General features: G+C 42.4%; 1 protein-coding gene across 3 annotated transcripts in view; it reads left to right on the forward strand.

The window, feature by feature from the left end:
- The window catches only part of rreb1a (ras responsive element binding protein 1a), a 96,914-nt gene that overhangs the window by 43,905 nt on the left and 30,992 nt on the right, over positions 1 to 22,017 (forward strand). For all 3 annotated transcript variants that reach the window (XM_034185431.1, XM_034185571.1, XM_034185503.1), the window contains exon 2: positions 4,558 to 4,641. The gene's annotated coding sequence lies outside the window, so the exon portion shown is untranslated. The remainder of the gene's footprint in view (positions 1 to 4,557; positions 4,642 to 22,017) is intronic.

The following is a 22,017-nucleotide window of genomic DNA, read 5'->3' on the forward strand; positions in this document are numbered from 1 at the left end:
TTTCCCATGCTGTCTTGAGTTTCTCCGGCTCTCCCTGTCTCCTCGCCTCCTCCTCTGGGCCTCCTGCACTTGTTGGTGCCTGTCAACCAGAAGCAGAGCAGCATTCTTAAACTCCTGCTCGGCGGGTTATTTTTACCGTCACTCTGTGCTTCAGCGTCAAGCATCTTTTCATCCGTGCGCTTGCTTCAATCCCAGTAAACTCAGTTACAGTGTAACTGGTAACCAGTTACTGGTTACCACTGGTTGCCGGTTACACTGTAACTGGTTAGTGAAGCAGCAGTGCTGCTTAATGTTTCACCTCCGCTGCCCGGTTGGTTCTTCGTTAAGTCTCATTGAAAACGAAACAAAAGATCTCCCATATGCTCATTTAAAATTTTTTCCATAATGTAGCATTTACAGTAATGACCTGCACAAGAACTACGTCTTGTAGTCTCTTGTAGTACCACGAAGTCAGATTGTTATCTATGCAACAATTTGATCACTTTAAGACATTAAAATCTGCAACATTTCTACAGCAGCGACAAAAAACGTGAAACTTTTGGGATAGTTTGTTTGCATATTTTTATTTATTCCTTCTTTTTTTTTTTTAAAGATAAATCTGAGGATTCAGAGATAAGCAACTTCCAAAACATAAAATTTTATATGTTGAATGATTGAGTGCCACCTACAGTCTCATGTCTCCATTATCCTGCATTAATGTCATGTGACCTGGCGCTCACTAATCATGTCGAGCACAAACTAGCTTAAGATGTTGAGGCTGCATTCCAGAAATGTCGCAAACATCACCGCAAGTGTCATGCCAGCAAAAAGTCATCAGCTGAAATCGTTCCGTTTTGTGGATGTCTTTCCGTGTAGATTGGCATCCATCAAAATTATACTCTACAGTAGAGCTACACGCGGGCAGCGGCGTGTGCACTGCTGTGGAGCTGCACGTGGGCAGTGGCACATTCCAGAGTACTCCTGATTGTCCAGCCCCCTTCTGAACTCCACCCACTAAATACAGCAATTGGATCCAAGTTTGTTTGTTGATTGGGAAGTGGTTAGCGCACCATCATGCTCTTAATCTGACCATCCGGTCCTGACTGGTTGAGTTCTCCTCCATCACCTTGTGACAGAGTTTTGCACAAGCAGGGCTACTTCTGACAAGAAAAACAAGTTTGGCTGCTGATAACGCTGCTCTCCATCACAAAGTACTAAACGATTTAAACCAAAAAAGACTCCAGCCTTCTTCTTGAAGCCTCTGTCACGCAACATCTGCACTGTTCCCACAGCGCCCTCTGATGGTCACAATCAGTAAGACATCTGTTGTGTCTTCTTCCTGTGGAGGAGGGCACACTGTAGTTCAGTAGTAGAGCTGCAAACAGGAAGTGATGCACGTTGTCAAATGCATACAAAAGCGTGTGAGTAGTACATGTTTAAGAGGTAAACGCAGAGAAATACACCAACCTCAGCTCCCTGTCAGTCTGTGCTGTGCAGTCTGATTTGCTAAAGGATCGCACTCTGGTGATGGCGCCTTATATAATAACTCCGCCCTCAAACTTATTTATATACAATTCTTTGGTTTGGCATTTGAAACCAAACCCATAAATCTTAGCATCTGTTCTCCAACAAAATGATGTCTGCACGCCGATCTAACAGCGTCGGTGATTAGCTGACTGAATTAACATCACACAACCTTTCATAGATACATAAAGGAAAAACTTAATGTTGTAATATATTTATTCCTGTGATAGAGAAAAATCATAAATTCTGTGAATCCATGTTCACAAATTCTTCTTATTTCTGTACTTTTTAAATTTGAATGTGGATATTTGCTGTCCCCTGCTGGCTGTGTAAAGAACATGACATCGAGCCTCCCTTCCTGGCTGTTTGAGGCTCTGATTGGTTCATATGAATTCGATCAGATTCTGAAGGTGAAGGATAATTGAATGTTAAATCGAGTCTGCAGAGTCACAGTCTGCTGTTTGGAGTTTTCTCTCTCATCTTTCTTTCATCCCCTTCTCCCACCTCGGTTGGGTCCTAGTTAGTCTTACCAATCCACTAATCTCTTAATCTTTGTCTCATCCCCCTCTCTTTACCTCCTCATCCATCCGTCCAACCATGAACTCTTCACACCCGAGTCTGTTCTTAAATCTAGATCCATCATGTAGACGTCACGATCTTGATGTGGCTGGAATGTTTTTTTCCTGATGTTCTCTTCATGTGTCTCCTCTCTACCCATGATGCCTCTGTGCGTCTGTTATCAGGCAGCAGTGATTGTATCAGCGTGCTCACAGACTGCACACTGACCTCTGTACTCTCTGTCTGTCTGAAGTGCTTGTGGTACTGCTGGGCTGTGTACTTTGTATGAATGTGCAATTTCCAGGTTGTGGTCTTACTCTGGAATGTTTCTGTTTTGTTCTGTTCCTGAATCACTTCAGGACGACTCATTAAAGTGCCTAAAGTCCTGACTAGGGTTGGTTCCAGACCAGAGTCCAGCTTTTCACAGTGGTAACAGGCTCCGTGAGGTAGGCCAGGTGTCCATCTTCTCATCTCCTGCCTCCTCCTGGGAGATCATTGTAGATCAGAAAACAAGACCCTTGGGCTGCTCCCTTGTTTTCACTCGGGGTCACCACAGCAGATCCATGTTGATTTTGGCACAAGGTTTACGCTGGATGCAAGGTCCTGATGCAACTCCACATTACATGGAGAAATGTGACAGGGATTTGATCCCGGAACCTTCCACACTGAAACCAAGGGGACTAACTACTCGGGATGTGAAAACTCACAATTCAATTCGATTCCGATTCTTGGGGTGACGATTCGATTCAGAATCGATTTTCGATTCAAAGAGCTCTGAGAAATAGTTATATTACTTAAAAAATGTTTATGTTTAAGAAAATGCAGCTTTACAAGGTTAATCAAGTGATTCTAAAGATGTAAATTTACTTATCTGCTTTGCTCGTTCGGAGTTGGCTGGCAGTTTAGCAAAGCGCTGGTCAGTAGTCGGCAGGGACCGCTGCTCCACTTCTTTTAGCTCCGGGTGATGGCGTAGCATGTGGGCTTGCAGATTTGAAGTGTTTCTGAAGTACTTGACTTTCATTTTGGAGATTTTGCACACTGCATAAGTCATGTCAAGCTCCTTCTTACGCAGCAAAGAAAATCCAAAATGCGCCCAAACATTTGCCTTCAGCAAAGACGGTGCTGGCTGAATTAGCTCTTCATCCGCCATGCTAAGCTGCAGCTCACGAATGTTTGAAGCACGCCGGCCCACCCCCTCGCGGGGACGCTGTAGTACGGAAGCCGTTGCCTGACAAACAGTACATGCAGCGAGGAAGCAAGAAAATGTTTTAAAAATCGATTCTTTAACATTTTGGATCGATTCAGAATCATAATAAATAAGAATTGTGATTCGTTCGTGAATCAATTTTTTTTTTTTTTTTTTTTTCCAGCACCCCTACTAACTACTTGGAACCACCTCTACACAGATCATTGTAGAGCAGATGGGGTAAACAATTTCCATAGAGTCTCTTCCCACAAAGACAGGTTCCAAAGGAAAGTGTCCAAGGAATTCTAATCAGACACCTGAACCACCTCAACCGACTCCATCCAAAGGCAGAAGATCCTTCTGGATTTCAAAGTTACCCCTGGTTTAGTGTTTGTTTATGTGGTTTGAGACTCAGAGTTATTTTGTGGTTTGGAGTCTGGTCCTTTGGTGTGGGACCAGGAGTAAATTAGGGTTCAGTGCCTGGTCCTTTGGCCTGGAACTAGGTGCAGTTTAGTGTTTTTACTGTCTTACTTTGCACACTTTGAGACGCAGATTAGGAGCATTCAGGGATCAAACCACTGAGCGTTTGATCAGTGGTCATCCTGTTCTACTTACTGATCTGGAATCATCCTTCATGCCGGTCCAGTCTCACAGTCCATCTGATGTTCCATTTCACCTTCACTCATCAACAATACCCCAAGAAATGTGGCCTCTTGTACTTGGGGTGTGACCTCATTGTGGGCAAGTTACCCATTTGTGGTTGAGTCCTGTCAGATTTGTTTACTTACTGAGGAATCCTGGTCAGCCTCTAAACAACAAGCAGTTTGGCAGATTAAGGGGAACCCACCCCGGACAGGAAATGGTTGTAACAGTCTCTCATGCGTAACCCTCTGATTGTTGCCGCCTTTCTTGGAGGCTCTTGCTCACTTCCGCCCAGACTGAAGGGGTTGTGTTTCACCCCGTCACCCTGCAGGTGTTGGGTTTGGTACTCTGTGTCCTGTTGAGGTGGATGATTTCCTCCAACGTGGTCTTTAGTCTCAGGTGGGGTTCTTGTTTCTGGTGTAACAAGTTACAGCCTTAAAGTCGATGTGAAGGCTCAGTGGTCGTGGGTGGGACTAGTGTTACTAAAAAAACATTTGGTTTCCACATTTGCATCTTTTGAGTTTAAAATTTCTAAGATTCAGAAAAACAAATGAACTCACATCTAACAGCTCTGCCTCCAACGACCTTCAAGGAAATTAACTTTGTTTCTGTAAACATTGTATTTCTTACTCAGCCACCTGACACAGGTGTGTGTGTGTGTCCTACAGTGTGAGCGGCGGTCCCAGACACGCACACAAAAGGCCCCGCCCCCTTCCAGCCCGAGACGTGAGGGAGTGAGTGTTGCTTAACGGGTAAATATGCTCCTCCCTCCTTTATTCATCCCTCCATCCTCCAACAACACAAACACTCTGCATGTCGCACAACTTTTGCACAAACCTCTGTCCGTATCTTCATCTCTATTCTTCTCATTTTTCACCTTCTCTTTCTTGAGTTTTATCTTGAATTGTCATTTTATACATTTTTGTTTTTCTGTTCTTCTTTTTCTTCCTTTTTGTTTTCCAACTGTCTGTTTTCAAACACCACATGGTGGCAGTAGTGAGCACGGCTGCATTTTTCAATGTTTTATAGATTTCTGTTGCTCGTTGAGAATCTAGAGGAAACCTCATAATTGTTCATCACATGCTGCATGTTTCCTTCTTCTCTTGTTTTTTCTCCCCGCTGCTTTTTGTTTGTCACTCACTTTTCACCGTCGTCTTTGCGTTAAGTTTATTGGTTTTTCTATTTCAATTTCAATTTATATTCATCTATATAGCGCCATATCACAACAGAGTTGCCTCAGGGCGCTTCACACAAGTAAAGTCTAACCTTACTAACCTCCAGAGCAACAATGGTAAAGAAAAACTCCTTCTGAGGAAGAAACCTCAAGCAGACCAGACTCAAAGGGGTGACCCTCTGCTTGGGCCATTATACAGACACAAATTACAGAATAATTCACCAAATTAATATATAGGAGATGCTGTTGGTGCACAGGACAGGAGGGTCTCCAGCACAAATACCACACCCATCTCTGGATGGAGCTGCACCTTAAACAGAGAGCAAAAACAGAATCAGGCATCAGAAAGACAAGAAATACAGTATAATTCATCACCATTAAACAAAAAGTAAAACAGGAAATGCTAAGGTGATCGCCGGCCACTAGCCCTAAGCTTCACTAAAAGACCCAGAATTTAGGTAAAGTTGAGGCCGCGGCACACTCCATTTACTAATAAAATTAAGAGTAAAAGGCGTAGAACTATACTATGCCAGTATGCTAGCCATACGAAAGGGAAAATAAGTGAGTCTTAAGTCTGGACTTGAAAGTCTCCACAGAATCTGACTGTTTTATTGATGCAGGGAGATCATTCCACAGAACAGGGGCACGATAAGAGAAAGCTCTGTGACCCACAGACTTCTTATTCACCCTAGGGACACACAGTAGTCCTGCACCCTGAGAACACAGAGCCCGGGCCGGTACGTAAGGTTTAATTAGGTCAGCTAAGTCGGGAGTTGCCAGTCTAAACAATTTTATGGGTTAGTAGCAGAACCTTAAAATCTGATCTCTGGAACAGGAAGTCAGTGAAGAGACGCCAAAATGGGTGTAATGTGGTCAAACGTTTTGCTTCCTGTCAGAAGTCTGGCAGCAGCATTTTTAACCAATTGGAGACCCCTAATGCTGGACGGTGGTATTGCTTAAATTTTCATTGTTACGCAGATGATACCCAGCTTTATCTATCCATGAAGCCAGAGGATACACACCAATTAGCTAAACTGCAGGATTGTCTTACAGACATAAAGACATGGATGACCTCTAATTTCCTGCTTTTAAACTCAGATAAAACTGAAGTTATTGTACTTGGCCCCACAAATCTTAGAAGCATGGTGTCTAACCAGATCGTTACTCTGGATGGCATTTCCCTGATCTCTAGTAATACTGTGAGAAATCTTGGAGTCATTTTTGATCAGGATATGTCATTCAAAGCGCATATTAAACAAATATGTAGGACTGCCTTTTTGCATTTACGCAATATCTCTAAAATCAGAAAGGTCTTGTCTCAGAGTGATGCTGAAAAACTAATTCATGCATTTATTTCCTCTAGGCTGGACTATTGTAATTCATTATTATCAGGTTGTCCTAAAAGTTCCCTAAAAAGCCTTCAGTTGGTTCAGAATGCTGCAGCTAGAGTACTGACGGGGACTAGCAGGAGAGAGCATATCTCACCCGTGTTGGCCTCTCTTCATTGGCTTCCTGTTAATTCTAGAATAGAATTTAAAATTCTTCTTCTTACTTATATGGTTTTGAATAATCAGGTCCCATTTTATCTTAGGGACCTCGTAGTACCATATTACCCCATTAGAGCGCTTCGCTCTCAGACTGCGGGCTTACTTGTGGTTCCTAGGGTTTGTAAGAGTAGAATGGGAGGCAGAGCCTTCAGCTTTCAGGCTCCTCTCCTGTGGAACCAGCTCCCAATTCAGATCAGGGAGACAGATACCCTCTCTACTTTTAAGATTAGGCTTAAAACTTTCCTTTTCGCTAAAGCTTATAGTTAGGGCTGGATCGGGTGACCCTGGACCATCCCTTGGTTATGTTGCTTTAGACGTAGACTGTGGGGGGGTTCCCATGATGCACTGTTTCTTTCTCTTTTTGCTCCGTATGCATCACTCTGCATTTAATCATTAGTGATCGATCTCTGCCCCCCTTCTCGGCATGTCTTTTTCCTGGTTCTTTCCCTCAGCCCCAACCAGTCTCAGCAGAAGACTGCCCCTCCCTGATCCTGGTTCTGCTGGAGGTTTCTTCCTGTTAAAAGGGAGTTTTTCCTTCCCACTGTGGCCAAGTGCTTGCTCATAGGGGGTCGTTTGACCGTTGGGGTTTTTCATAATTATTGTATGGCCTTGCCTTACAATATGGAGCGCCTTGGGGCAACTGTTTGTTGTGATTTGGCGCTATATAAGAAAAAAGTTGATTGATTGATTGATTGGTAAGCCAGAAAATAGAACATTACAGTAGTCCAATCTAGAAGAGACAAACGCATGAATCAGGGGCTCAGCATCAGCCATAGACAGGATGGGACGAATCTTTGCTACATTTCGCAGGTGGAAGAAAGCAGTCCTTGTAATATCTCTAATGTAGAGGTCAAAGGACAATGTAGGATCAAAAATTACCCCAAGGTTCCTCACTTTGTCAGTGTGATGTATGACACACGAGCCTAGGCTAAGCGTTACCTGGTCAAAGTGATGGCGATGTCTCGCTGGACCAAGAACCATCATTTCAGTCTTATCAGAGTTTAAAAGTAGGAAATTTCTAGACATTCAGCTTTTCAATAATGCAAGACAATCTTCTAAGGATTTTATGTGGATGAGATTACCAGCAGTTATCGGCATGTATAACTGAGTATCATCTGCATAGCAGTGAAAAGTAATCCCAAAACGCTGTAATTTGTGCCCAAGGAGTGCTATATAAAGGGAGAAAAGCAGGGGGCCTAAGACAGACCCCCGCGGAACCCCAAATTTCATGTCACTAAGGTTAGAGGTAGTGTTACTGTACAAAACACAGTGAGAACGACTAGTCAAGTGTGACATCAACTATGCAAGGGCACTCCCAGTAATCCCAAAATAATTTTCCAGCCTATCAAGTAGAATATGATGATCCACGGTATCAAACGCAGCACCAGAACCGTAGTGGTGTCCGAATCCATTGCAAGCAGAAGATCATTCACCACTTTAGTGAGAGCCGTCTCTGTGGAATGATATTTTCTAAAAGCAGACTGCAGTGGCTCAGAGAGATTATTCTCAGTAAGATAGTCCACGAGCTGCTGTGAAACCACTTTTTCCAGAATTTTTGAGCAAAATGATAGATTTGATATCGGCCAATAGTTTTTCAATACACTAGGGTCAAGATTAGGTTTCTTAAGTAATGGTTTAATCACTGCAGATTTGAAACATTTAGGAACAGATCCAGAAGTTAAAGAAAGATTAATAATTTCGAGCACAGTTGGTCCAAGAGTGGACCACAGGTCCTTAAACAGTTTTGTTGGTATAGGATCAAATCAATCAATTCAATTCAATCAATTTTTTTTTTTTTATATAGCGCCAAATCACAACAAACAGTTGCCCCAAGGCGCTTTATATTGTAAGGCAAGGCCATACAATAATTATGTAAAACCCCAACGGTCAAAACGACCCCCTGTGAGCAAGCACTTGGCTACAGTGGGAAGGAAAAACTCCCTTTTAACAGGAAAAAACCTCCAGCAGAACCAGGCTCAGGGAGGGGCAGTCTTCTGCTGGGACTGGTTGGGGCTGAGGGAGAGAACCAGGAAAAAGACATGCTGTGGAGGGGAGCAGAGATCGATCACTAATGATTAAATGCAGAGTGGTGCATACAGAGCAAAAACAGACAAACAGTGCATCATGGGAACCCCCCAGCAGTCTACGTCTATAGCAGCATAACTAAGGGATGGTTCAGGGTCACCTGATCCAGCCCTAACTATAAGCTTTAGCAAAAAGGAAGTTTTAAGCCTAATCTTAAAAGTAGAGAGGGTGTCTGTCTCCCTGATCTGAATTGGGAGCTGGTTCCACAGAGAGGAGCCTGAAAGCTGAAGGCTCTGCCTCCCATTCTACTCTTACAAACCTAGGAACTACAAGTAAGCCTGCAGTCTGAGAGCGAAGCGCTCTATTGGGGTGATATGGTACTACGAGGTCCCTAAGATAAGATGGGACCTGATTATTCAAAACCTTATAAGTAAGAAGGAGAATTTAAATTCTATTCTAGAATTAACAGGAAGCCAATGAAGAGAGGGCCAATATGGGTGAGATATGCTCTCTCCTTCATAGTCCCCTTAGTACTCTAGCTGCAGCATTTTTAATTAACTGAAGGCTTTTTAGGGGAACTTTTAGGACAACCTGATAATAATGAATTACAATAGTCCAGCCTAGAGGAAATTAAATGCATTAATTAGTTTTTCAGCATCACTCTGAGACAAGACCTTTCTAATTTTAGAGATATTTCGTAAATGCAAAAAAGCAGTCCTACATATTTGTTTAATATGCGCTTTGAAGCATATCCTGATCAAAATGACTCCAAGATTTCTCCACAGTATTACTAGAGGTCAGGGTAATGCCATCCAGAGTAAGGATCTGGTTAGCACCATGTTTCTAAGATTTGTGGGGCCAAGTACAATAACTTCAGTTTTATCTGAGTTTAAAAGCAGGAAATTAGAGGTCATCCATGCCTTTATGTCTGTAAGACAATCCTGCAGTTTAGCTAATTGGTGTGTGTCCTCTGGACTTCATGGATAGATAAAGCATGGGTATCATCTGCGTAACAATGAAAATTTAAGCAATACCGTCTAATAATACTGCCTAAGGGAAGCATATATAAAGTGAATAAAATTGGTCCTAGCACAGAACCTTGTGGAACTCCATAATTAACTTTAGTCTGTGAAGAAGATTCCCCATTTACATGAACAAAGTGTAATCTATTAGACAAATATGATTCAAACCACCGCGCGCAGTGCCTTTAATACCTATGGCATGCTCTATCTCTGTAATAAAATTTTATGGTCAACAGTATCAAAAGCAGCACTGAGGTCTAACAGAACAAGCACAGAGATGAGTCCACTGTCCGAGGCCATAAGAAGATCATTTGTAACCTTCACTAATGCTGTTCTGTACTATGATGAATTCTAAAACCTGACTGAAACTCTTCAAATAGACCATTCCTCTGCAGGTGATCAGTTAGCTGTTTTACAACTACCCTTTCAAGAATTTGTGGAGAAAAGGGAAGGTTGGAGATTGGCCTATAATTAGCTAAGATAGCTGGGTCAAGTGATGGCTTTTTAAGTAATGGTTTTTTAAGTAATGGTTTAATTACTGCCACCTTTAAAAGCCTGTGGTACATAGCCAACTAACAAGATAGATTGATCATATTTAAGATCGAAGCATTAAATAATGGTAGGGCTTCCTTGAGCAGCCTGGTAGGAATGGGGTCTAATAGACATGTTGATGGTTTGGATGAAGTAACTAATGAAAAATAACTCAGACAGAACAATCGGAGAGAAAGAGTCTAAACAAATACCGGCATCACTGAAAGCAGCCAAAGATACGATACGTCTTTGGGATGGTTATGAGTAATTTTTTCTCTAATAGTTAAAATTGTTGGTTAGCAAAGAAAGTCATGAAGGTCATTACTAGTTAAAGTTAATGGAATACTCAGCTCAATAGAGCTCTGACTCTTTGTCAGCCTGGCTACAGTGCTGAAAAGAAACCTGGGGTTGTTCTTATTTTCTTCAATTAGTGATGAGTAGAAAGATGTCCTAGCTTTACGGAGGGCTTTTTTTATAGAGCAACAGAATCTTTTCCAGTGAAGTATCTTCTAAATTAGTGAGACGCCATTTCCTCTCCAACTTACGGGTTATCTGCTTAAGCTACGAGTTTGTGAGTTATACCACGGAGTCAGGCACTTCTGATTTAAAGCTCTCTTTTTCAGAGGAGCTACAGCATCCAAAGTTGTCTTCATGATGATGTAAAACTATTGACGAGATACTCTATCTCACTTACAGAGTTTAGGTAGCTACTCTGCACTGTGTTGGTATAGTGGCATTAGAGAACATAAAGAAGGAATCATATCCTTAAACCTAGTTACAGCGCTTTCTGAAAGACTTCTAGTGTAATGAACTTATTCCCCATGTAAATGTAAATGTTATTAAGAAATGATCAGACAGAAGGGAGTTTCAGGGAATACTGTTAAGTCTTCTATTTCCATACCTAAGTCAGAACAAGATCTAAGATATGATTAAAGTGGTGGGTGGACTCATTTACATTTTGAGCAAAGCCAGTAGAGTCTAATAATAGATTAAATGCAGTGTTGAGGCTGTCATTCTCAGCATCTGTGTGGATGTTAAAATCGCCCACTATATTATCTTATCTGAGCTAAGCCTAAGTCAGACAAAAGGTCTGAAAATTCACAGAGAAACTCACAGTAACGACCAGGTGGACGATAGATAATAACAAATAAACTGTTTTTTGGGACTTCCAATTTGGATGGACAAGACTAAGAGTCAAGCTTCAAATGAATTAAGCTCTGTCTGGGTTTTTGATTAATTAATGAGCTGGAATGGAAGATTGCTGCTAATCCTCCGCCTCGGCCCGTGCTACGAGCATTCTGACAGTTAGTGTGACTCGGGGTGTTGACCTCATTTAAACTAACATATTCATTCCTGCTGTAACCAGGTTTCTGTAAGGCAGAATAAATCAATATGTTGATCAAATATTATATAAATAAACAGGTTGTGCTTTTTGTTGACATTGCGAGTTTTGTCAGCATGTCTAGTTAGATACTATCAAATTCTGTAAATCTAGGTAATACCTCAGTAATGGTGCCCACCTCAATAGCAGGGTGTAGTGGCTGGATTAAGGCATGCTGGGATATGTTTAACCTAATGTCTTCTATTTTCTTTTCGAAGTAATCCAAGAAATTTTGTGTGGTAAAAGGAGAGCGAACTGCAGGTGGTTGTCCATGAATAAGTGTTGCCACCGTGTTGAACAAGAACTTTGAGTTATGCTTGTTTTGTTAATTAGATCAGAGGAATAGGTCCACTTTGTAGCCAGTATTGCATGCTTATACAACCCCAATTCCAATTAAGTTGGAGACGTGGTGTAAAATGTAAATAAAAACAGAATACAATGATTTTCAAATCCTCTTCAACCTATATTCAGTTGAATACACCACAAAGACAAGATATTAAATGTTCAAACTGATAAACTTTTTTGTTTTGTGCAAATATTTGCTCATTTTGAAATGGATGCCTGCAACACGTTTAAAAAAAAAAAAAAAAAAAAAAAAAAAAAAAAAACGGGACGGGGCAACAAAGACTGGGAAAGTTGATGAATGCTCAAAGAACACCTAATTTGAAACAGGTGAGTGTCGTGATTGGGTATAAAAGGAGCATTCCCCAAAAGTCCTCAGCCATTCACAAGCAAAGATGGGGGCGAGGATCACCACTTTGTGAACAACTGCATGAAAAATAGTCCAACAGTTTAATAACAATGTTTCTCAATGTTCAATTGCAAGGAATTTAGGGCTTCCATCACTCTACAGTCCATAATATAATCAGAAGATTCAGAGAATCTGGAGAACTTTCTACATGTAAGCAGCAAGGCCAAAAACAAACATTGAATGCCCATGACCTTCGATCCCTCAGGCGGCACTGCATTAAAAACCAACATCATTGTGTAAAGGATCTTACCGTATGGGCTCAGGAACACTTCAGAAAACCATTGTCAGTTAACACAGTTTGTCGCTACATTTACAAGTGCAAGTTAAAACTCTACCATGCAAAGTGAAAGTCATACATCAACAACATCCAGAAACGCCGCTGCCTTCTCTGGGCCCAAGCTCATTTGAAATGGACAGACGCTAAGTGGAAAAGTGTGCTGTGGTCTGATGAGTCCACATTTCAAATTGTTTTTGGGAAATCATGGGACGTCGTGTCCTCTGGACAAAAGAAGACAAAGACCATCCAGATTGTTACCAGTGCAAAGTTAAAGCCAGCATCTGTGATGGTATGGGGGTGTGTTAGTGCCCATGGAGTGGACAACTTGCACATCTGTGATGGCACCATCAATGCTGAAAGGTACATACAGGTTTTGGAGCAACACATGCTGCCATCCAAGCAACATCTTTTTCAGGGACATCCCTGCTTATTTCAGCAAGACAATGCCAAGCCACATTCTGCACGTGTTACAACAGTGTGGCTTCATATTAAGAGTGCGGGTACTAAACTGGCCTGCCTACAGTCCAGACCTGTGCCCATTGAAAATGTGTGGTGCATTATGAAGTGCAAAATACGACCAACGGAGACCCTGGACTGTTGAACAATTGAAGTCGTACATCAAGCAAGAATGGTAAAGAATTCCACCTACAAAGCTTCAACAATTAGTGTCCCTCAGTTCCCAAACGCTTATTGAGTGTTGTTAGAAGGAAGGTGATGTAACACAATGGTAAACATACCACTGTCCCAGCTTTTTTGAACAGTGTTGGCAGGCAACCCATTTCAAAATGAGGCAGGTCGCTCATTTAAGGGGAGGACAGCTGTAGGTTTTAAGCCAAGTTTCACATAACCCAGTCATATCTAAGTGATGATCCATAATTAGATCATTAATCAGCAGTGATTTTGAGGACAGTGATCTTATGTTAATGAGACCCAGACTAAGAACCTCTGTGGGGTTGACAGTTGAACTGTCTGCCTGGAAGTAGGTTTAGGTTTGAGACATTCCATGCGGGTTACAGGTAGCAGACACAAAATACTTTGATATTGCTGAAACAGCCAACGGGCCATCCTCAATTTCAGTGTCATCCAATGTAGTAATGGGTATTAAGTTTGTAAAGCTATCCCTCTATGAGTTTTATGGACATGTGTATGGAAACAGACCACATCTCAACTTGATGAATTTCCCCTCCCTGCCACATAAACTACACTATCAACATAGTGGATTTTCTGCACCAATTTCCCCACTATGCTAATGGATTCCACACCCACATTTGCAGTAAGCCTGCAGGGTCTCTAATCACCTGCTCTGTGGCTAGCTGTAAAGTGCTAATGTTACCCTCCCTGTAGAACTCTGTTCGCAGACAGATGGCGGTGCCTTCCCCAGTAGGGTGACGGCCCTCCGGCATCAGCAGAGCCACGGCAGCCTCAAAACAAAGGCCATTTATCAATAAAACGAAAGCATTGCTGTGTACAAAATTGCAGCAGTTACCTATTTAACTGTGTCAGCCTGCTAACACGTCATCAGTACCCCGGGAGGGGAGGAGACCAGAGACTATTAATTGATGCCGACACATCTTTCTGGCAAGGTCACAAGTCCTCTGTCCATTTTGTGACCTCTGAGTGCTTCATCCCAACATCATTGGTGCTGACATGAATAACAATATAATACACAGAGAGATATATGAGATATTCGTATAACGCACAGTTCACAACAACAGAGATACACACATCACACAGTATATGCAACAACAGAGATACACACACACGGAGCACAATGACAGATACATACACACACACACAATGACAGAGATACACACACATATTGCCAGTGTCGTGACGACAGAGACACACACACAGTGCACAACGACAGAGATACACAGCGCACAGCATCCAATTATATTTGGACCTTTGTGCATGTGGTGGAATCTGTCTGCTGATTGGCTGAAGTGCACTCCTCCCCCTCCCTCCCTCTGGTATGTCGGTTGTACAGTAGCTCTGACACTCTGTCGATGTTATCTCAACACTGTAGCACCTCACTTCTAAACTGCAGCCCCTCTTCCTCCCTCCTTGTTTTCTCTCTCCCCCTCTCTTTCTCCCTCCTTCTTTTCTCTTTCCCTCGTCTCTCTCGCTCGTCCATCAGTGTGCAACTTAGCCAAAAGCTGGAAAAGTGCACAGTGAAAGACGAGATGATGCTGAGAGGATGATGCTTGCTTTGAGTTTACGTCTGTGCGAAAAGGAAGAAAAAAAAATCCTTTTTTTTTCCCCGGTTCATCTGTAAAGTTTTGCAAACAAAAGATGGAGCAGTGGAGGAGGGAGGGAGGAGGGGAGGCGTGGGAGAGCGAGAGAGGGTGAAGCTGTCGGTTTGTGCGCCTCGGGATGTTCACTGGGTTGGGACAAGTTGGGACAGAGTTGTGCTGCGAGGCGAGCGGAGCGGTGGAGGATGGGTAATGGCAGCCAAGTGTTAGGTGGTGCTGTGGGCGGGGCTTAAAGAGACAGAGAGACCATCATGCTTTAACACACACACACACGGGGAAGTCGGGAGTCGCTCTCTTATGACTCCGGTGAGGGTTCGCTTCCTGTTGTGGTCGAGTGAGAAACGCTGGAGCACAAAGCAGAAAAGAGAGCGAGCGACAGAACGCCGCCCGCTCGCTTTCAAACGTCACCTTCAACTCTGACACATCAGCAGGAAACGTTAACGCTTCTGAAGACCGTTAAGAGCGGCTTCACACTTCATCACGCACGGTCGTGACGGCCTGTCACAGTCTGCGGTGTGAGGGCGGGGCCAGTGTTCAGAAACACGACCAATCACAAACACACAACCAGAACTTAAAACACATTCACAGTTTGTTTTCTAGACACAGTCTTGTGTTTTTCAAGCTGAGACACACAGTAAAAACTTTGGTAATGATGCCCCTCCCACAAATCACATGACCTGCAAGCTTGCAGTGTTCTATGAATTAAAGATTATTTCGTTACATTTGTAATAGATTAATACTGCACCTTAATTCGTATGATTTATAATGTAGTTGTGATTCATTTGTTGTTGCTGTTTGTGTCCATCAGAGGGAGTAAGTGGCGTGTGCACAGATCAGTACACTGACGCAAACTAGCCAAAACACAAAACCATCACAGCTCTTGCGGTATTTGAGCTTAATTCCACTTTACGCGGGCTCAACGTGTTTTAGCTAAATGTTTTACAGCTCTTCCTGACATGATCCCTGATCATCTTCTTGTATGATTTGTGTTTTATTGTCTTGCTCCTGGACACCGTTTGACCCACGAACATGGTCTGTTTTCATCGTGGAAACAAGCGCTACCGCTGTTAGTGTTAGCCTGGCTTGTGCTTTAAGTGACAGCAGTTAGGAATGTTGGATAGAGTGGGTTTCTGAAGATCATGATCTTTGATTCTTTACAGTCTGATTTTGCTGATGGTGAGTGGCATCGAGTTGCGTGCGTGGTATTACTGAAATTTAACGGAAACCTCCCGACTTGTACAAAGCTAAGCTGACATCAATTATGGACAACCCCTCTCACCCCTTACATGAGACTGTGGGAGCCTTAAACAGCTCCGTCAGTAATAGACTGCTGCACCCTCAGTGCAAAACAGAGCGCCTCCACAGGTCATTTATTCCAACTGCAGTTAGACTGTATTAATACCTCAAAATGTTTTAGCACCATAATCACCTGCTGATTTTGCATCACCTACGTCTACCGTCACCTTTTGTGCTTTATTACATGCACATTTGTGCAATTTACCCTGTGGAATAAATTTACCATCTACACATTTATACTCATTTATATTCTGTTTTCATGTAATCAGTTCACAGTATTTATGCACTCACCAGCAGACATTATACTTTAGTCACCTTTCATTAATGTAATTTTTTTTTTTTTTTTACTACTGTATGACTCTGGCCGCTGTGGGATCAATAAAGTTTATCTTATCTTATCTTAATCTGTGCCAGCACGCTGGCCTTCTCCTGGGTCACACACACAAAACCTGCCGAGATACTACGCCAGAAAAACAGGTCTGAGTGTCTTAGTCGTATTTAAGCTACAAGGCCAAAAGCAACGCGACAAAAGTGACACCTGGTGTCGAACTCAAACACCCCCCCCCCCCCCCTTTAAACCTCTTTTTTTCTGCATGTTTTCGCTCGCGTGTTGGCGGCTAGCAGACCATGTTTCTCTGTACACATCTGGTGGATGGACGGACATTTGAATAACTGTCTCTCTGCATCTCGCTGTCTTATTGACAAGAATGTCCAACGCCCCGAAGACGTGCAAAGAGAAGACTAGATTCCAGGCAGCATTCCTCAAACTCCTCTGTCAGCCCGTATTCAGCCAAACGAGTCCCGTCTCTGCATCAGTCTCCAAAATCTTTGTCAAAGTAAAAAGTACTACAACACAAGTACAAGTACTGCTTAAAGAGAAATGTGTAGTTTTTTATGAAGCCGTCGATAAATTGTTATTCTTCTGTATTATCAAAAAACAAAAAGCAGAAATGAAGAGAGAGAAAAAAATGTTCGGATGAAACATACATTGTGCTTGATGACATCACAAAAGGAAGTGTGATGTGCCACAGCAGTCTGAAGGGGGCAGTAGTGAGTGTCTGTGTATGTTATTTGTTCTGCTGCTGTCATTGTCTTTGTTCAAGTCTCACTGATGAATGTGGACACAGACAGACGCACCTGTCCAAACTCACTACTGCCTCCTACAGGACTCTGTTTTTGTGACAAACGGTTCAGAATTCCCCAAGAGTTTGTTTGTTTTTTTTGTTTTTTTTCCTTCTTCTTCATGCATTGTTCATTTCACAGCCCAGATGCCTGAAAATGTCACTTTTGAAGAATGATTTTGTTCTTCATGGATGGACGTGAAAACTGGAACACTGACCTGTGTGATGAATTTGTCCACCTGTCATCTGGACTTTTACTTGCTGATGGCGTGATTTTTAAAAAAAAAAAAACCTGCAGACGCTCCTCCCTCCCACGTGTTGTCTGTCTAATGATTGTGCAGCTTTGATGATTGCAGCTCGTTAGAGTTGAATGTTAAGTCCTGGTCCCACCGAATAATGAACAGTGAATAATAAGCCATGCAGCATGTTGTTTTTGGTACGAGTCCAGTTATTCAATAATCGTGGGAGAATAGTGGCTCTTAGAGGCAGAATATTCGGCTAACAAGGCTCATCTCTGAGCGTGGCGCTAATTTCAAGACGCTCAAAATTTATCAACAACAGCATGGGGCAGTTTGTGTACGAGGTACTACAAGGACTAACACGGATTTTAGTGGCATGATTGTGGTGAGGATGAGGCCATTAAAAGCCCATTATCTAAGGACTTGGCGGCTACGAGGACAGACAGGCTATTTTGGCTGCACCCTGTTGCGCACAATTCCACTTGCTTTGTGCACTGGCTGCTGTATATAAAATAATTATTTTGTAGCAGATTAATCATTTTCTGTCAGAGCTTTGGATGTTGAAAACACCTCTAATCGCTACTGGAATCACAGAGGTCCGTTTCGTCTGGACCCTTTTTTTTTTTTTTCCCTCTCCGTCTCGTGCACCGAGGTGGAGAACATATTGGCAACAGCTTAAAAAGTAATTATTTGTAATGTTTATGTTGTAATAACTTGGTAAAACAGTTGCATGTTCATTCCTTCTGCATAAGCTGCTGAAAAAGTATGTTTGTGATTTAACATCTTGTTATAGTGGTTCAGATGAGGTCCGCTGTGTGCGCGCTGACGCAGTGACTCGCACTCAAGACAAGCATTTACGCAGAACGCCAGCATGCAAAAGAGTGATTTTTGCAGATAATAACAGAGGAACACAAAGTTAAAAGTTGGATCACAGTGTCAAAATGACTGTAAGCCGCAGAAGAAATAAAGCCAGCGAGAGGAAGTGCAGAGGCGACTGTCCAGAAACCCGTGGTTCAGTTCTAGCTGGTCTGGTTATGGATGGGTTTTGTGTTTGTGGATTGGTTTTAATTTATTTGGGGGGGGGGGGGGGGGGGGTTGGTGGAGTGATCCACACAGGGGCAGGTGTATATAGTTAATGCTGCCACCTTATTGTGGTGTCTCTTTTTTTGTGGTCACAGAGACACAGAACTGCTGCATTTAATGACTCTGGAACACAAGCGAACAGCAGCCTCCAGTGGACCCCGTCCAGCCTCACTGGAGGCTAATACCTGCCACATGTGAGGCGCCTTAGTAGCGGATACGTGACAGATTAAAATGTGGATCATTATTCATGGCTATATTATTCAGTGGGACCGAGGCATTACTCGCCTTGCGCAAAGAAGTGTGTGTGTGTGTGTGTGTCTGTGTGTGTTTGAGAACATGAACACATCAGCTAACTCCAGAGTGACAAACACCAGTGAGCGTGCGCACACACACACATCCTGAAATTCTTGCACATCCCTGTGAAAAAAAAAAGAAAAGTGACCATGTGGGGCCCCGTGTGTATTTGTGTGTGGGTAAGTGATTGCTGGGAACAGATGTTAGAACACCAGCTAACACACACACACACACACACACACACACAGACACACAGTAAAATGTTAGACATTGTGGTGATAAGTAAACGTTTGTGGTTTTGTTGACGTTGAGGCGGAGTCAGATTCCTATTTTCTGAACTGTCCAATGAACCACGATCCATCAATTCACAGAAGTTCTTAGTTCAAGCAGTTTTCCACGTTTACAAAAACATTGTTCCTGTAAAGCAGACCCCATTTCTCAAAGCTACACACATCAGAAGTAGGATCAGTGCACCAAAAAGTGTACAAATTCTTGTAAAAATGATTCACTAAATATATTGATGTTTCCACCAACTACACTAAACTCACTTATTGTACATTTTTAATATTGTTCTGGTTGTGGCGCACTGTACAAAACAAAAACACAAATGCAGCAGGAAAACAAAATCACCTTTTTCTAAATACTGAAGAGGATGTGTACAGTACTGCGTTCATACTACAGTACTGTGCATTCATGTTGGTGCGGTCTCTGGGGGACAGGTCAGCACACCGCTGACCTCTCTAGCTGAACATCAGGGGAAGTATTGTCTTGAGCGGCGTGCCCAGCCTTAGCATGCCTCATCTCCAGGCAGGTTTCCAGTACCATCCAAATTGTGCACTTTGAAGTTGCTAATTGAAAATTGGAAATGTGGATTTCAGGAAAAATTACTCAATTTTTAAAAGCCTCATTTAGAAAAACTGCAGTGAAAACACTTTTTCACTAACAGGTTACATGATGTGTGCAAGGTCACGACATTCTAAAAGACACGACGTGGTACGTCTGGACAGAGGAAGAGACGGGAGTTTCTTAAACATTATGAGACTTGAGCTCTTGGTGAAATTCGTTTGTACCTGCATTAATGGTAAATGTCCACCAGGTGGAGATGTTGCTCCATTTCAAGAACCTTGAGTACAGGCTTCTGTCGGACACACCCACAACCAACCATTTGCCTATGTTAGTAGATGATGTGGACGGGCAAGAACGTCTGGAGCTGAGTGTTGAACTAATCTTAGACCAGCTGAGCTCGGTGGAAACTCGCATTGTCCTGTATGATAACAAATGCAGGGTGAGAATAGAATTAAGAATGTTCACAGATCAAACCCAAACAAATGTTCATCACCATTAAAGCTACAATAAGAAGATGGAGGCATCATGCCAAGTTAGCTAACTTTAGATTGTTATTTATCCATATCTTTAACGTTACTTCAAATTATTTTCTTGAAATATTTTTGTATGTGAGCATGAAGGGGGAGGAGCTATAGGAGGTTGACTGACTGTCATTAGCGTTTTTAAACCTGTCACCAATTTATCACTGTTCTGGAAATTATTGTTTAAAAAAAAAAATAAATAAAATCATACTTGGGTTTTAAAAAACTGAAGCTTGTTTTTAGAAACATTATTCACTTTTTTTGTTCAACTTTATGTGAAATTTTGTATGAATATTTTAGTGTATACACCATTGATGTAAAAAAAAAATTCTTGAATCTTCAGTAAAATAAAATAAACTTTGCACTTTGAGCTTTTTGTGATATTAACTCAACTGTTTGACTCTTTATTTGTTTATTGTTTTCAGCTCACGTGATCAAAAAGTCACAAGTCACTGAAGCTTTTGTGTTTTTCCTTTTTACCAAAGTTGTTGTAAAGATTTGGTGGCTTTGAGCGAATTGAGTTCTTTGGTTCATAAAGTTGACAGCTTTGGTGTGTTCGTCCCATGACCTGCATCTCTTTGCACCTCCTCCTCTCCATCCTTCCCTCCTCCTCCTCCTGCAGCCATCTGTTGCTGTTCGTTTGGCTGGCGTGTAAAACGCGCTGCCTGAGCATGCCGTTGGCCAATTGCAGCCGGGCTGAGGGCCACAGATGATGGGCTAATGCAGAAGAAACCAGTCCGGGGTTTCAGACCTGGTGCGTTTCCAGTGACCTCTGCGTGTGCTGCTCTTACGTGACAAACTCTAACACGGCGGCGGCAGGTGCATTGCTGCAGAACGCGCTCGCAGCTGTCACTGGACACTCGCGTTGCTCTGCCCATCCTCTGCCTGTCTTCTCTTTTTATTTTCTTCATTTCTGACTTCTTCTTTCTCTCCTTCTTCTTGAAAGTGTCAATATCGATTCATTGTAAACAAAGCTGTTTCGGCTGAAAGGATTCACAAAGCTTCTCCCGAGTCGCTCAGAGTGCTTCCTGTTGTTGAAGTCAGCTGATCAGTGTAACTGACACTTTGTGAGATAAACGATTGGTCAGATCGAGCCCTGAACTCAAACATAACCCTAACCCGCTGCGTTCACAAACGTCTTCCTGAAACGGGAATGTGGCGCCTCAGGTTTTTGACCTGCGGTGCCTTATTGTCCACCGCGGGTTCAGGGTCATTACTGTGCAAAATGATGTCGATGTTCACATGTTTTCCTGCATCCTCAGGAGATGGGTTTATAAAATATGTCCACCAGGGGGCAGATTAGAGTTGAATTAGCTTACTGATGTCCTGTCACAGATCCTTTTGACAGGTTTCTTATCGTAAAGACTTGTGGTGACAGTGTGGCGATCTAACTCCAAATGTATTGATTAAAAACATCTCACCATTTTCATTTTGTTTTATCCGAGTGTTTGTTTCTTTGTGTGTGTGTTTTACTGATTCTCCGTCGTCATCAGCGCCTCCTGGTGTTTCTCTTGCAAACTCGGCTCATAGAACCACAAACAAACAAATTCAGAATAGTTCCGACAGAAAGCGTCAATTAAATCAAATTATCAAAATCTGTAAAAGCTCCTCCCCCTGTTTGTTTGTACAGATTGAAGGAAATATCTGAATTATTTTAGGGAAGATCTGATTTCTGTGGAGCCTTTTGGTTGACATCACCCTGTTTGATTGTTTTTTTGTGATGAGATGTGGCAACTTGCATCACAGTAATTTTCAAAGTTTAAGTGAA

The sequence above is a fragment of the Thalassophryne amazonica genome, chromosome 1 (genome assembly GCF_902500255.1).
Source record: "Thalassophryne amazonica chromosome 1, fThaAma1.1, whole genome shotgun sequence".
Taxonomy (NCBI): Eukaryota; Metazoa; Chordata; class Actinopteri; order Batrachoidiformes; family Batrachoididae; genus Thalassophryne; species Thalassophryne amazonica.